Source organism: Coenobita brevimanus, chromosome 6 (genome assembly GCF_032717465.1).
Source record: "Coenobita brevimanus isolate Jiangsu-jjx chromosome 6, ASM3271746v2, whole genome shotgun sequence".
In the NCBI taxonomy this organism is placed as follows: Eukaryota; Metazoa; Arthropoda; class Malacostraca; order Decapoda; family Coenobitidae; genus Coenobita; species Coenobita brevimanus.
In genome coordinates, this window is record NC_136959.1 from 56,725,659 (window position 1) to 56,739,696 (window position 14,038).

General features: G+C 42.8%; 1 protein-coding gene across 1 annotated transcript in view; it reads right to left on the reverse strand.

Annotated features, from left to right (window-relative positions):
* LOC145401301 (uncharacterized) overlaps positions 1-14,038 on the reverse strand; it is a 459,641-nt gene that overhangs the window by 7,712 nt on the left and 437,891 nt on the right. The window lies entirely within an intron of this gene.

Sequence of the window (14,038 nt, forward strand, 5' to 3'; positions counted from 1 at the left end):
TGGAACACAATCAAAGAAACTAATATTAAAGGTACGGGGAGGGACAGAGCTGCTGCTGCTACTGTTGTTATGGCCACTGGCTCATTAGTATATGATCCAACAGGATTGCAGAAATTCACCGGCTTCAGCTGGGCACTACTACAGATCCATTTGATTAAAGTTATACTGAACTGTCAGTGTTGTGAGAGTGAGGTGAGTACCTTAAATGTGTTGAAGTGTGAGAAGCAGCACTACAGTGAAGGTAGACTTCAACTGCTCATGAGTTATGGTATGTGCTGTGTTAGTACAGATGCAGGGAAGGGTGACAACAGTACTGTATTGTTATCCTGCAAGATGAACTCAAATATTTCTAGGAAGGAAGGATTTTGTGGGTTGAATACTGGAGAAGGTTCATGAAGGCTGCTGTTTTGCTGAGTATTCTGGATATTGGTGGTGACCTTATGTTTTGCATATGTTTGCAGAGCCTAGTTCTGGGTAGCTCAGTGGGATCCTTTAAGGCATTCTGTACCATGTTGATTAAAAAAAAAAAAAAAATCTACATATGGGGAAAAAAGGTCTACATGATAATGATGATTTTTCAAATGGCAATGGATGTGTAGTATTTAGTTACAAGAATGGGTTGGATCTTGTGTTCATATGGTCCTTAATTCAAAGTATACTGGTTTCTTGTTGAGGATAATCTATATCTGCAGTCACTGTGTGGCACAACACTGGATTACTGTACGTGCTTCAAGAGCATTTTCACCACTGCCAGAGCCTTAGAGGAGGCGGGTTAACCGTCGTAACGAACGGCCACAGACGTGTTTAAGTACCCTATACACTGCTAAAAATTTTCCATACTCACTCCTAATTCCTCATTCTCGGGTTCCTTTTCATTTATTTCATACTTTCTGTTCTTACTTGTGTGAATAGGATCTTAAATAGGTGCTATGCGTGTCTGGTAGGTGGCTGTTAGAGTTAGGCTGGGTTAGGGTCCATATAAGTACCAGTCCAGGAGGCAGAAGCCCACTATCCGGACGGACCCACTTCCGGACGTGCCTTTGGCTGTATTACATCGCATAGTGGAGTGATTACTGTATGTATATATATATATATATATATATATATATATATATATATATATATGGGTATATATATATCATCATCATCATCATCATCATCAGCCGTTTGAGTATCCACTGCAGGACCGGCCTATCCAGACCGAAGTTGGGACGATACAGCCAATGTATCTCTACAAAGTGGCTTAGGCTGTCTAGTAGAGACTGCACGTAGGGTGAGAAGTGCTTGTAAGTGTAATTGTAGTGTTGGAGTGGCTTTGGATGTGCGTGTAGTCTGTGAACCAAGTGTAATCGGCCCGCGCAAGCCGACTGGGTGCAAGCATACTTTACAATAAGCGACACTGGTTCAACCACAGCACCCCTTGTGTCCGCCAATGCAGTACGTGGCCGGGTGAACACTCCCAAAGTTTATTACCCTGGCGGGACACGAACCCTGGTCCACCCGTGTACGAAACGCACACTCTACCACTGTACCACAGAGGCTCATATATATATATATATATATATGGATCTATCTATCTATTGCCAGACGCCATGATCCCGTACGGGATGGCCATTTGACTCGGAGTTATTTGTTTTACAAGGAGGGGCACTAACCCTCCACCAACCCGCTTGACACGTAGGGAGCACGTATGGTTTGGTTATATGGTTACCACCCAGCATTGTAAATGGTTTCTTGGCTTACAGGAAACCATTTGGCTTGTCACTCATTGTAAAGCCACATGTAATGGAAAGAAAAGGAATAAGTAGTGACAGGAAAGATGGGAGAAATAGGAAGAGAGGAGGGCAGGCACAGAAAAGGAATGATAAAGGCTAAGGAAGAAGTAAGCAGCACTACATCAAGTGAGTGGATGATGGTCGCCACCACCTATAACATATATATATATATATATATATATATATTTATAATATACAGTATATATATATATATATATATATATATATATATATATATATATATTTATAATATACAGTATATACAATGAGTGCCTAAATGGCTCGCTTGGTAAGCTGCTGTACTCACGCAGTTGCAAGCGCTGGTTCGAATCCTCGCAATATTTAATTTATTTTCATCCCTATGTGTCAAGTGGGGTTGGTGAAGGATTGGTGCCCCTCCCTGTAAAACAATTAACTCTAAGCCCTTGGCCACCCCGTTTGGGATACATGGCATCTGGCAATGAATGAAATATACAGTAATCCCCGTAATATCTGGACACCCAATTTCCGGACATCCCCAATAACCGGACATTTTCATCCCGGGATCCAATATCCCCAAAATGGGCCAAAAAACGCAAAAAATTAAAAAAAAATCTGACTTTTTTCCCACCCGTAATTTGAAATTGCCACGTGGCACCAAACAGCTGTTACACCATGGTCCCTTCACCCCTTCCTTCCTCCCCCCTCCCCTGTCAGGGTTGCCATTTGGTATTTTTCATTACCATATTCCAGGGTTGGTCTAATGAATGATGTTATTATCCTTCTTAGCATGTCTTCATTTATGTATGTGAATGCTATTCTCATATTTGCAAGCAGTGTATACATGTTCCGTACCTTCTCGCTGATGTGGTCAGCCGGAGATAGTCTGTTATTGATAATCACACCCAGGTCTTTCTCTCTTTCTGATGTGTATAGGGTTTTATTTCCTAACTTATAATCCTAATCAGGTCTTTCTCCACTTTTACCAAACTTGACTACATGACACTTGTCCACATTGAATTCCATTTGCCATGTACTACTCCATTCATGAAGTTTATTTAATTCTTCTTGTAGCTCTTTACAAGAGTCTGTGTTAGTAATTCTTTGTATTTTTGCATCATCTGCAAACATATTCAGATAGCTATCATTTCCAGTGTTACTGTTTATATCATTTATATACACTAAAAACATGATTGGTGCCAGCACTGAACCCTGTGGTACTCCACTAGTCACTTCTTTCCATGATGAGTAGTTTCCTCTTAGTACTGTCCTCATTTCTCTTTTTATGAGAAAGTCTTGCATCCAACAAAACAGTTTGCCTCGAATTCCTCCTTGATGGTACAGTTTCCATAAAAGTCTTTGGTGTGGTACTGTGTCAAAAGCTTTCTTGAAATCTAAATAGATACTGTCCACCCATCCTTCCCTTTCCTGTGTTTGTTTCTCTGTCATAGTAGCTCAACAGATTAGTAACACATGATTTTCCTTTTCTGAAACCAAACTGTCTTTCTGTTATCATACTGTGTTCTTCTAGATGATTTACCCAAGCTTTTCTTATAAGCTTTTCTAATACCTTGCTTACAACACTGGTCAGTGATACTGGGCGGTAGTTGAGTGGATTTTGTCTATTTCCTTTCTTGAATAAGGGGACAATATTTGCTTTTTTCCAAATATCAGGTAGTTTACCTTGACTCAAGGATTTCTTGAAAATTAAAAATAATGGTTTACTTAACTCCTTTGCACATTCTCATAATACCCAACATGAAATTCATCAGGACCACTTGCTTTTCCTCTGTCTAATCTACTTAACTCCTCCTGTATTACTTTTTCTTCTATTTGTATATCTGGTAGTATGTGTGGACATGCGTGTTCCACATAGTCCCTCTCAAAATTTTTTTCTTCTGTAAAAACTAATTGGAAATTCTTATTTAGTGCTTCACAAGTATCTTTCTCTTGTGTATACGTGATTCCCTCATCCGTAATGGATTGTATTATATCTTTTACTTTGGTTTTGCTTCTGATATAGCTGTAAAACAGCTTTGGTTGATCACTAGTTTTATTTATTATATCCTCCTCAAACTGTTTTTGGGCTTCCCTCCTTATTCTTGTATAGTCGTTTCTTGCCTGTTTGTAATTATTATACGCCCTTTCACTATTGTGTCTTCTGTATCTATTCCACAACAAATCTCTTCTTTCTTTTGATTTTTTACATTCTGTATTGAACCATTTCTGTATTTTCTTATCTGCTTCTTTGTGCGGTGGGATGTACTTCTGGACTCCTATTTCATTAAATTCACAAAATTTTTTATATACAGCATTTAAATCTTGTCCTCTAAGCTCATTTTCCCAATCAACTTCTAAGAAATACTTCTTTAGGTCTTGATAATTTCCCTTTTTATAGTTTAGGCTCTTTTTGTAACTGTCATTGCTGTTTACTATGTCATATGCTATCCTGAAGTTATAATTTAGTACTGCATGATCACTTTTGCCGAGTGGAGGGTGATATATTAAACTGTCAATATCAATTTCTTGCCTAGTAAATATTAGATCTAGCACTGAAGGTACATCAAGTCCTCTTTTTCTGGTGGTTTCCGTCACATGTTGCGTTAGGAAAAACTCTTGTACGAGATCCAGGAGCTTTTGGTCCCAACAGCTTTCTTGGCTAATTATATCTAGAGTATTCCAATTTATATTTGTATTGAAATCCCCAGGTCGTATAATTCTTTCCGATTTCTCTTCCATTTTATGTAGTAATGATCTTATACTCTGAATTGTACTCTCTGCCAGGTCCTCATATTCATCTCTTTCCCATGTGTTTGATCTGGGTGGCATGTACAAATTGGCTACAATTACTTTACCTTCAGATGTGTTGATCACTACTGCAATCAGTTCTACTTGTGATGGTATATCTAGTTTTATTTTCTTGACTTTTAGATTTTTCTTAGTAAATATTATAATTCCTCCTCCTTTTTTTAAATTTCTGTCTCTTCTCCATATATTGTATTCCCCCAAGTTTAGTATGTCATTGGATATCCTTGGTGTTAATTTTGTTTCAGTTAGGCATATTATTTGTGGTTCATTTTCTCTGACATAATCATTCATCTCTAGTAATTTAGATACCATTCCATCCACATTTGAGTACATCAACTTTATCATCTTGTTTATATACTTGTCATGACATGGTTCTACTACCTTCCTCCTTTTTCTTCCATCCTGTTTGTGTACCACTTTCGTACCTGCAATCCTATTACTTTGTAAAAAAATTTCTTCTTCTCCTCTTCTGATCTTCCCTCATTTTTTATTTTTGCTTCCACCCTTTTCTCTTTCAGTAATTCCAGTTACTCTTGTGTTAGGCATCTTTTTATCCATACATTTTTGAACTCCTCTTTTTCCATAAGATTCTTTGCATTTTTTAGTATCTCTTCCACAGTGTTTACACTCTGGAAAGTCACCTTTAGAGGTCTTGTCTTGCTTTTCTCGTATTTCCCTAACCTTTTGTGTTCCTCTATGTCTTTACTACAGATTTCCTCTGATACTTCTTTCAGTAAGCTCATTACATTTGCCATCTCCTTTTTGTCTCTTGTGATCTTGTTTTTTATTTCTTCCTCTTCTATACCAGTGATTACTATAGATTTGTTTATCTCTACTGAATCTCTGACTAACTTTGGATTGTTTTGGATTATTCTTTTCACTTCCTTTTTAATGCTTTTTTCCTCCACCCTTGTGTCTAACTCTTTCTTTACTTTCACCATTTCAGCATACGTGGTTTCTACATCATTTTTGTAGCTTTGCACAGCTTCATTCACCTGTGTTATCTTCTCCTCAATATCACTGCTCTGGTCCATAAGACTGCTTGCTTGCCTAATTGTCTCTGTGTCATTTTTGAACTCTTCCATAACACTCTCGTGATTGACTACTGTACTTGCCATTTCACTCACTTTCTTCCTAAGCGTACTCAATTCCACTGTTAGTGGTGTGTGTGTGTGTGTGTGTGTGTGTGTGTGTGTGTGTGTGTGTGTGTGTGTGTGTGTGTGTGTGTGTGTGTGTGTGTGTGTGTGTGTGTGTGTGTGTGTGTGCATGTGCGTGCGTGTGTGTGTGCACGTGCGTGCGTGTGTGTGTGCACGTGCGTGCATGTGTGTGTGTGTGTGTGTGCACGTGCGTGCGTGTGTGTGTGCACGTGCGTGCGTGTGTGTGTGCACGTGCGTGCGTGTGTGTGTGTGCACGTGCGTGCGTGTGTGTGTGTGCACGTGCGTGCGTGTGTGTGTGTTCACGTGCGTGCGTGTGTGTGTGCACGTGCGTGCGTGCGTGTGTGTGAGGTGGCTGTTGTTAACATTTTTGTTTTATTGTCAATGTCATAATGAATTAATTTCTTGCTGCAGTATGTTTGTAGATATAGTATATACTTCTAACATATCCTAGTGTCTGATGACATTTGGCCAAACTCAGTCACCCACTAGCTGAGCTAAGCTATGGGGTAATATTGCTGACTTCACTCCCAGCCAGAGTCCTTGGATATTGCTTCCAGCTGTACCTGATGCCATTGTGTGCACTCTAGTTATTAGATATGGGTGCTACCATCCATCCATCCATCATCCAATCCTATGTTGCCCCACAGAGGAGCATAGGAATCCAGGGCTAGGCAAGTTGGTCCTACCATTTAAGATGTAAGTGACCAGCCTCACTCATCCCCAAGTGGCATTACATGAGCAATAAACCCCAACCACCTCTTGGATATAAACCTTCACTGGCTCAATCCGACTGGAGTGCCGTAATTACCCACTAAACCACCAGGCGCCAAAATTTGGTTTTATGGTTGCCACCAAGCGTAGTAAATGGTTTCCTGGTGTACAGGAAATCATTTGGCTTGTCACTCAGTGTAATGTCACCCACAGGCAGAAGGAAGAGGAAAGAATGAAGGAAAGAAAGACAGAAGAGGAAGTGTAAAGTCACCCATAGGCAGAAGGACAAGGAAAGAATGAAGGAAACAAGGACAGAAGAGGAAGAAAGGAAAGAAGAATGGAGGAGAGGAAAGGGTTGACATCTGAGAGCAGCACTACATGAATGAGCGGATGGTGAGTGCCCCCACCTACCGCAATGGGTGCTACCAATCTAACTAATCAGGAAAATGCTTGTAACACTTGCCTGGAAGCAGGAGAATATCTCTACCAAAGAAACAGCACAACAAACCAGACAGTCAGAACAGTCAGCATGGAGAGTGACCTTAGTCTCTCACCAAATGTTGTCCTGCAAAGAAAACCTTGTCCAGGACAACAACACAAGACAGTGAAGGCAACAAACAGTCTCCTAAGGCATGAGATGGTGAAAACTCACGGCTGCACATATCAAAGATATCCAAAGCTCCTACATGGTATCTCTATCCCTCCCATCCAACACCAAATGCAGAAGGACCTGAACTTGCCATTGCACTTGTCAATCAAGAAACCGATTTCAACCAAATAAATGCACCAGAAATGCCTTGACTTTGCAAGAAAATACAAAGACTGGACCTCAGAAAACTGCAGGAAGGTGCTGTTCTCCTATAAGAGAATCTTTATTTGTTTTCATCCTCGTATTAGATGGATAAGGAAGCCTTGCAATGCCTGTCAAGCACGGTGATAACATAATGATGAGGGGTTGTTTTAGTGGAGAAGTGAGTAGGGGAGACCTCTACTTCCTTCCTAAAAACACAATGACAAATGCTGACCAGTATATGCAAGTCCAGGACAACCATATCCTGCAGTTTTATGACATTCATGGTTGCACACATTTTCTGCAGGACTCTGCCCCACATCACAGGGAAAAATGGGTTATGCATTCCCCACACATCATGAGAATGAAGTGATGGATTGGCCAGGTAACTCTCCAAATTTGAATTCCATCAAAAAATGCATGGAATTATATGAAGGATATGCTTACAACATACAAGACCTCATCAGTGTCTTGCCATATGGATGAGATGAGATTTGCAAGGAGATGAATGCAGAATACTTCGAAAATTATTAGACATCATGTCCAAATGCCTCAAAACCGTAAATGACCAAGTACAGTACTAGGATGCAGCTATGCTGCATAGTTTTGTCCGTATCATTAACATATTCCTTGGAGTGTGACTTTTATGTTATGCCCTGTGCAGCCAGTTTCTTTTGTGGAGTCTGCACACCAAATGGAAAGCCTGTAGCAACTGTCTAAATAAATCAAGAGATCTTATATAAAAAATGGTGCATTGTCGGGGGTTGTAGTGACTGTGCAAGTGATAAAAGCAATTGTATATAGAAAAATGCGCAGTATCATACTAATCGCATAAATGAATGATCTATTAGCAACCAACTGTAAATATGAGGGTTCACTTATTACCACATGTTGCTGTTGTTGAGTAACCCTGATCTATCTGGCCGAGCAGACCCATCAACTGCTGCCAAACTATCTTCATTGCAAGGCTGTCCTGTGCAGTGAACCAAATTTTCCCTGCAGCAGAGAGCACTTTTCCACAGCACAAGTGTGGAGGTTTGGCTCCCGGATGGATGCCACAACTGCGTCTCTCCACCCAGATAACAAGGGCAGCATAGCTAATCTTGTGGAATATGACTGTGGCAAAACTTAGTTGGTGGGCAGGTGGTGCGGGGAGGTTAAAAGTCATATGAGTAGCTACCATAGTCACGTGTGCCAGAACCAGTTAGTTTTTTTCACACAGATTTAGTTGTTCAAGGATGGGACTGGAGTATACTGGTGTCATGATAAGGAGGGGTAGACTGAGATGATTTGGGCATGTGGAGAGGATGGGGAAAAATAATTGGGTGCAGAGAGTGAAAAATGTGAATGCTAGAGGTAGGGCTGCGAGAGGCAGACTGAAAAAGACCTGGGATGAGGTACAGAGTGTGACCTCAAGAAGAAGGGACCAAATAGGGAGGCTGCCAAAGACTGAGCAGCATGGAGAGCCACCACTGTGTGACCAAGGCTGGCACATGCAAGGAAGTTGAAGCCTTTACAAACAAAACGGAACAAAACAAAGTTCTGCAGGTCTAATGAGGGGGTTCACAGCCAATTAATCACAGATAATTGAACCTCTCTGTAGTTTTTTTAATAGGGATTATATATCCACTGTTTTGGCTCCCATGTTCCACAAATGAGATGTTGCCCATAACAGAGGCGATTGTGAATATTTATAATTTTGAGAGGATTAGGGCGTCGGGCTATAGATAGATAGATAGATAGATAGAGAAAATTTGTCTGAGTGACAACCCACATTCTCATATAATTTTTGGACATTACTTCTGTCCACTTAAAGGACAAAATTTGCCACAATTGATACATAGCACAAAAATTCAAGGTATTGGCTGCTGAAATCCACAAAAAAAGAGATATCAAGATAAACAATAATCCTCCGAGGGTATCATTGATCTGCGAATGACAGACATTTGAAACCCATTATCCAGGATGTGATGTGCTAACCTGACCTCCAGCCTGACTCTCACTGCTCCCCTAGCAGAGATGAACCTGATCACTGATATGATTTCTAAATACATACCTCACTATGCTTAGGTAAAACAGATGTAAGACAACAGCTTTCAAGTACTAAAAAAAAAATAAATACTAGTTCTGAGTGAAACCATCTGTCACTATTAGCACTGAATATTCCCTATTCTCACTCATAAAAAGACCCTTTTCATATGTGTGCATAACAGTTAACTCTACTGCCTTCGGCTGAGCTGACAGCTTCTCTGTGTTATCACCCTTCTCTACCTCTCTCCTCCTGTTATCCTCTATCCCTTTTGTCACTTCTCTTCCACTCTCTTTTCTCCTTTTATTTTTCTTTCCTTTCCTCTTTCTGTTACTTCTCTCTCTCTCCTATTTCTTTCCTCACTTACTCTCCTCTTTCCTTCTTCCTCTGTCACATGTAAAGGAAATACAGTGGAATTTCCTAAATCATACAATTTTTAATTGTGGATTCATAATTCGTGGCAACATCATGCAACAGTTTGCAACATCAGTAAATCATGGAAAATGCATGAAATTCACAGATGCAGCCTTAAAAGTGACATTTTTCCAATGCCTCGTGTAACACGCGCCACCATTACCTTAAGTCCACGCGTCTAGCTGGGCATAAACTAATTGCTGTCAAGCATGGCAATTACTAAACCCATCCTATTTAAGCAGAGCACTTACTATAAGTCAATCACAGTGCTTCCCTCCCATTCCAAGCATGAAGGACACATGCACCTGACGCCCCAGCGCCTGACTCAGTGCATTGTCTCCTTTCCGTTGTTAACGTGTGATTCAAGAGGGGATTTCCCCCCCCCCCCATGCTTTCTCTACCTGCCCAGTGGTACCATGGCCGATCGTAACCCTCCTAAGCCTGCAACTTCTTCGAGGATGGGGAAAAAGAAGAAGGCATCGTTAGCTTACACCCAAAAGTTAGATGTAATAAGGAGGATTGACGGCAGTGAGACAAAAGCCAAAGCTGCCTACCATTACGGACTCAACAGATCGATGATATGCACCATCTATGACAACAAGGAAAAAACTATCAATTGTGTTCATGCCTATGGATCAGGACCTGTTGATGGCCATGTAAGATGCTGCAGCGAGGCTCTCTTCTGGAGAGAAAGGTGTTTAGAGATGTTCAGAAAACAGCAGGCAAGATACAACATCGCAGTTGATGGACCAACACTGCGTGCGAAGGCCAGGCTGTGCCACACTGTTGCCTGTATATATCTTGGTACTACCTATGAGAAGCCCTTCTCTGCCAGTTATGAGTGGTTTGAAAGTTTTCTCCAAAGGAAGAGGATCAGAAATGTGCACCTGACTGGCAAGAGGGCGTCAGCTGACACAACAGCGGGCTCAGATTTCCCTAAATTTCTGAAGGCTGTTGTGAATGAGGGTGGTTAAACCAGCTCAATGATGTTCAGCAGAGACAAGACACCCCTGCAATGGAAAATGCTCCCCAAGCTGATGTACATCTCCCGTCAGCAGAAGCAGGCTAGGGGACGTATGCCTAAGCAGTCACAGTACACTGTCATTTTCTGTACCAATGCCACAAGGACCTTTGAAGTGTCATCCACGAGGCCAAGAAACTGCATGCCTTAGGAACCTATGGGATATGAGCCAGTCATGGGTGTACTGGCAGCAGCAAGACAATGATTGGGCTAAGGAGTATTGTCAAAGGAAGGGCATCCCCTTCAAGGTGCTCCTGTTGATGGATAACGCTCTGTGCCACCTGCAGCACCTTACCTCTCGACACCCTGGAGTCAAGGTGCTGTCTCTGACACCCAACACCACCTTCCTTCTCCAGCCCCTTGACTAACAGGCAATAGTAAATACAGAAGTCATCTATCAGCAGCTAATGCATCAACAGTTCTTCAAGGTTGTGATGGATGATGCTCCTGAGATGGCTGTGCTTCAGCACAGAACAGTAGAAGTGGGGAGGCCTGTGCATGGTGGGGAACAAAAACAGGAAGCTGCTGGTGGCAACATCAGCATCATTGGCGACAATGAAGGCCAAGAGGAGGATGAAGATTTGCAGCACAACCTCACAGCCCCTCACTCTGTCTTGACAGTAGCGGAGTTTTGGCATTGGTACAACGCAAAAGCGACGATCGCCAAAAAGGACATAACGGTGGATCATCGCGTTTGCGATTCGAGTTAATTTTGAATAAACGCGGGCAAGGATGTTCCAGCTGGTATTGTCTATCAGTACCGTCACCCTTTAGCTACAATTAGCATACTTGACCTTTGTACTACTGACCTCCGTTGTTGCCAAGTATCGCGTTTTTCCCCCCTCCCCCCCCAACCACGGCCCGGCCAGCCTGGCTATGATATATGGCAGCGCGCTGACTGCTCAGAACTGTAAATCTGCGCTCTCCTCTCACAAGCAGTTTATGCTAATAGGAAACGCTTGTTTCCCCACTTGTCACACTAGCTTTTTTTCGCGCGGTTTTCCCCTTTTTAGTGTCAGTTTACCGCAGGCTTTCAAAGTGACATTATGGCAAGTTCTAGCTCTTCTGAGTCAGTGCGAGCGGCCGACAGGAACGAGAATAAAGTGACGGGCATAAGGCAGAATAAAAGTGCGCCGCGGTGGTCTCTTGGGAAGTACTATGATTGAAAATAATGTAGTATACGTGTTTTTAGCTGTGAAAATGGAAATGTTTGTTGAGTGACGGGAAGACCGCTGCTGCGCTGCATGTCGGCTGTACGCTCCGTTGATTTTAGCCTTATTTTCAGTGCTTATTGTACAAATACGGATTCCAAACTACCTGTACGTTGTAGTATAGTGTTTACTGCGACAGAATGAGGCTGTGGTAGAGGGGAAACGGGTTGCTGGATGTGTGAAAGTGAAGATTTTGTTACCCAACTTTGCAAGTCTCCACAAGTCCTTGGGTAGTCCACGAAGGCTCAACACCTGTCTCTGGAGAAAGCTGAATGTAAGCACTATCTGCCATACCAAGTATAATGTTCTAGGGTTAATCTCTGATTTTTGGTTAATATTTTCCTACAGGTACTCAGACTGCGATCCAACCCCGCCACCCGGGGGGGGGGGGGTGTCGGCTGTCCATGGCCGTGTTTTAGGGGTTAAGGTGTGGAGGTCGGGTGAGTGTGGCAACACTGTCCATGCTTGGCAGCTCATCCTCCATCATCTCTGTTTGCCACCACCAGGTCCTGATGAGGAAGCACCTCAGGTTGTGGAACACTCCTACCACTTGCCAGGGTTTAATGAGGTGACACCTGACAACGTTATGGAGGTGGTTAATGCACAGCCGGAGGCAACAGAGGCAGTGTTGAGTGTTGTTATGCAGGACGATGAGCATGTGGTTAGGATGGAGCATGACAGAAAATAAGGTGAAAATGTGATAGAAAAAGTGGATCCTTCAATGAAAGACCCGAGTGATTTGCTTGTGGCCATAGATATGACAAAGGAAAAAGTGGAAAGCATGGACAGAGATGATGTAACGCATCATGAGGTTATCATTGCTCTTCAAAAGGCAGTTCAGTGTTATAAAGATCTGGCCACTCTCAGTCAAATCCACAGCCTGAGTCACAGCCTGGTCCTTCGCACACAACCGACTCTTATGACGACATGGAGGGGGCTGAGGGCGATGATGACATTGCTTCTGTTGTCTCCACACTGAACTATGAGGGGTTCCTGAGGAAGGCTGATGAGGAGGAGGCAGCACAGAGGTGGCAGCATGAGGTAGCAGCACACTTGCCTTGTGCTAAGAGGCTATAGTCTGCCTCAAGCCTCGGAACCCCTCCCTCCTCCCCTGTCCATTCAAGCAATGTCGTCAGTCAGAGGCAGGTAAGAATCTTACAATACAGTTCACTCCCATTAACCCTCTGAAGCTGGGCTTATTTTGGCTCGGCCACCCTCTCCTTACGGGCATATTTCCCAAAATAGCCTTTTTTCAAACCATTATATCTGGGAAAGCATTGCAGTAAGGGAAACAAATTAAAGACCACAGTACTCAACAACTCTTCTTCTTGTGAATGAAGGTATCCTCAGGTCTGCAGGTGGTCGTGTCGATGAGTATGGATGCGAAGATGATAAGCAGCTTTCGGCACTTGAAGTAGGATGTCTCCGTGTGTGTGTGTGTGCATGCCCCCGACATTTGCTGGGGAGCCCAGAGGACTAACGCAGCGGAAGCGTTTATAGCCTATATGACTTCTATGCTCACCGCCGTCTTCGCCTTCCACGGATCCGGGATCATCCACCTCTTTTTCTGATGGGAAGACGTCATTACCATAGGTCATCCCTGCCCCTGAAGCAGTGAGACGGCATGATCAGATGTCTCAGTGAGGGCAGGGGTGGGCACATGTGGCATGTTGCTCTCAACGTGATAACTTCCATCATTTTCTGAGGAAGTTTCTCCACTACTAAATAAACTAGATACAGTGATGTCCTGGACATGCCCTATGGCACTACCACTGAGTCCTTTCCTAGTATCTTTGGGCAGAGGCTTGGCAAGGGAGTATGAGGCAAGGGGTCTGCGTGAGGCAGGAACGGAATTGGAGGAGGTAGATTCTCATGACATCGTTCTACACCTGGTTAAGTCGCTGAAAAGACTCATCAGCGATTGTGTCGTGTGGCAGGATTCTCTCCCTACCCTTTGGTGACAAGATCAAATGGCAGCCAGTTCAAACTGTGGTGGGAGTGCATTTGCGGTTCCTATCAACACCTGGCAGTAAGCATCCACCTCTTTAGCGTCGGTCCTGACCGATGCCTGGCATGTAGGGGTTAAATATGCTTTACTAATTTCTTTTCCAGGTTGTTAGTGTTCACTGGTGATCATTTTGAT